The following is a 3,205-nucleotide window of genomic DNA, read 5'->3' as shown; positions in this document are numbered from 1 at the left end:
AATGCATCACTTCGCGCTTATCCAGGTTGAACTCCATCTGCCATTTCTCAGCCCAGCTTTGCATCCTGTCTATGTCACGCTGCAGCCTACAATAGCCCTCAATACTGTTGATGGCACGTCCATCCTTTATGTCATCTGAAAATTTCCTAACCCACCTCTCAACCTCCTCATCCAAGTCATTTATAAAAACTACAAAGAGCAGAGCCCTGCAGGACCCCACTCATCATTGTCCTCCAGGCAGAATACTTTCCATCTACAACCACTCTCTGCCTTCTGTTAGCTAACCAATTCTGAATCCAGATAGCCAAATCTCCCAGTATCCCATACTTCCTGACTTTATGAATGACCCTACCATGGGGAACTTTATCAAATGCCTTGCTGAAGTCCAGATACACCGCATCCACTGCTTGACCATTGTCGACCTGTCTTGACATCTCCTCAAAGAACTCAATAAGATTTGTGAGGCATGACCTGCCCCTCACAAAGCCATGCTGACTGCCTTTAGTCACACTATGCTTTGCCAAATAGTCATAAATCCTATCCTTCAGAATTCTTTCCAAAACTTTGCTGACCACAGACGTAAGACTGACTGGTCTTTAATTGCCAGGGGTTTCCATAATCCCCTTCTTGAAAAGAGGAACAATATTTGCTTCCTTCCAATCCTCTGGTATGACTCCTCTGGAGAGTGAGGAGGCAAGTATCCTTGCCAGTGGCTTAGCAACCTCCTTTCTCGCTTCCCGGAGCAGCCAAGGATAAATCTGGTCTGGCCAGACACTGTAATAGTAACATCACTGGGATCTAACTTTCAATCTCCAAGACTGTGAGAATCCCTGTCCAAACCTCTCCAACTCTCTTTCCCCCTCTTAAGTCGCTCCTTAAGACATGCGTGTTGGAATACCACCTGTCCAAATAACTCCGAATATGGCTTGATGTCGGATTCTCAAACAGCTCGTCAGACATTTTCCAATGGTAAAGCTGTGAAGTAAATGCAGGATTCTGTTTTGCTGTCAGATTCTTTGATTCTTGAGTCAGAAAGCGAATGCAGTAAGGCAGTTTCAGAGTGAATCCTGTTTGTATTACAGCTCAGCCTGACTCCTGTACCTATGCCAGCATCGTGTTTGACAGCAACAGAAAAGGTAACCAGCTACATACTTTTTTCCCACATAGTGGTGTTTCTAAACATTTAAAATACATCCTCCTCACTAACAGGCTGTTCTCTTTCAGTTCAAGATGACAAGAGTCTCTCAGTTGCGGAATCAGAAGAGAGTGAGTCAGTTTTTCCTTTCAAAATCCTAATCCTCTCCCCTTCCCTTTCCATTTCCACCTTCTCTAGCCTCTGTAGTCCATTCTCCCAAGTGTGGGACAGTGCCAGTTGGGACTGGGTAATTCTATTCCTTGTTATTTGAGTCCAAACCTGAGGTCGCTGGCTCATAGAGTATTGATCATATGACCCCCCCAGGCTGCATTCCCACGCCACAATGCTGCTGTCATTGGTTGGTCAACCTGTCCGTCTTCATTGGGGTGTTGCTTTTCTGCACCAATCCCGTTAGATGGTACTTGACTGTCAGTCAGAAAACTTGTCTCTGCCGATGTGTTTATGAGAATTAGGGGGAAAATGTTCAACCGTTGGAGTAAATATTTCCCTTTCCTGTAATTATGCTGACACTGAAGGGAATGATGTTTGGGTAAATTTGCCATTTTCCTGTAATTACCCTGAATCTGAAATTATAATTATAATCAGCTCTGATTTCTGTATCTTTCTAGCAGATGTAACCTATGCAGCTGTTATGGACACACATTAGGAGTGAGTATTTACTGGAAGTAATGAACCTGTGTAACTGAGGCTACACTGCTTCCCAGATCAAATTCAAGGAGCATCATGGGATTCACCAGCTCCTAAAATTGACATAAATATTCTTCAAAAGTTTTTATATTTTATAAAGTCTATGTCTTTTTATCTTTCTAGACTGAGATGGATTAGAATTGTTTGAAAGCTAAGGATTGTTTAAGGAATACTGTATGTTTTTGAAAGCAAGTAACCTGACACTCATTGTAAGTACTGTTTACACAGCTGCTGGGTCAGACAGCAGCAGAAGGTGCAGACGAGATGGAGACAAGGGCGTGTACAAATGGAGATTCAGCTGGCAACAAGTATCTGACTGGTCTTTGTACTAATGACTAGTAATCAATGACAAAAACTTCATGCTGCCAGCAATGATTTGATTGCTTCCCAGGTAACTGAACAGCTTGTGTGGATGTGAACACTATCGGGAGAAGCCATCAAACCATCACCAGTTCAGGAACTGATCATCATCAGCTCTGTTACCTGCAATAAAAGTTACTTTAACTCTGAGGACACTGAGCTTATTTTCTTTTCTTTTAGCAGTTGCAATAAGCTCTGACCTTTGATTAATAAGTCAGGCCAATATAAGCCACCCTGTGTCTCGTGTAAACCAGTGACAACATCTGCACATGGAAGATGGAGAAGGAGAAGGAAGTAGCATTCTGATCACAAGCATCATCTCAGCGGATCCTGTGAACTGGGACCACTGAAACTGCTTTCTGTGTTTTCCTTCAAATCAATGATGAATGTTTCATTCCTGTCTGTATGTGTATGTGTGCGGATTTAAGGGGAATTCGTTCATGAGGATCTTAGAGTTTTAACGAGTGGCGTTATATGTCAATGGTTTGTCATTATTTCTCTGGAATTCATGTCTATTTATTTGTGAAAAATAGTAATCTTTGTAAGTCCAGAAATGTAGTCTGTGCTTCCTGGCAATCTGGGTCGAAAACTCAGTTGAAGTGGAGAATTTTGTGAACTTCTATAAAATCTCCCAACTTTTGTGATGACCTTGGGAATAGTGAAGCTTGATTTCCAAAATGCTACCTCAGTGAGATGTAAAAAGATCCATCTAGGTGTAATATGATATTGATGTATGTCTGTGGTCTATCGATATAGTTTACATAAATATTATGTATCTCTATTGGTGTCTTTTTGTTAATGTGGTTCAGCTTTCGTTGCTTATCCTATTTCCCCTGGACATTTTGAGCTGGACACCCTGGTACGTTGAGAATGTTTTTAATAATGGTTTTCTGGATCACTCAGTAAACATTAAGAAATCAAAAAAATATGCATTCATGTGGATGGCATGGTGGCTCAGTGGTTAGCACTGCTGCCTCACAGCACCAGGGTTCCAGGTTCGAT

General features: G+C 41.9%; 1 long non-coding RNA gene across 1 annotated transcript; it reads left to right on the top strand.

The window, feature by feature from the left end:
- The first annotated feature begins 1,078 nt into the window (after window positions 1-1,078).
- LOC132826593 (uncharacterized) lies at window positions 1,079-2,680 on the top strand. Its single transcript, XR_009645893.1, has 4 exons — window positions 1,079-1,136; window positions 1,225-1,266; window positions 1,768-1,804; window positions 1,967-2,680. It is a non-coding gene; the product is annotated as an uncharacterized LOC132826593 (long non-coding RNA).
- Window positions 2,681-3,205: the final 525 nt, after the last annotated feature.

Source organism: Hemiscyllium ocellatum, chromosome 2 (genome assembly GCF_020745735.1).
Source record: "Hemiscyllium ocellatum isolate sHemOce1 chromosome 2, sHemOce1.pat.X.cur, whole genome shotgun sequence".
Lineage (NCBI taxonomy): Eukaryota > Metazoa > Chordata > Chondrichthyes > Orectolobiformes > Hemiscylliidae > Hemiscyllium > Hemiscyllium ocellatum.
The sequence above is the reverse complement of the archived record's forward strand: the minus strand, read 5'-3'. Positions and strand labels throughout refer to the sequence as shown.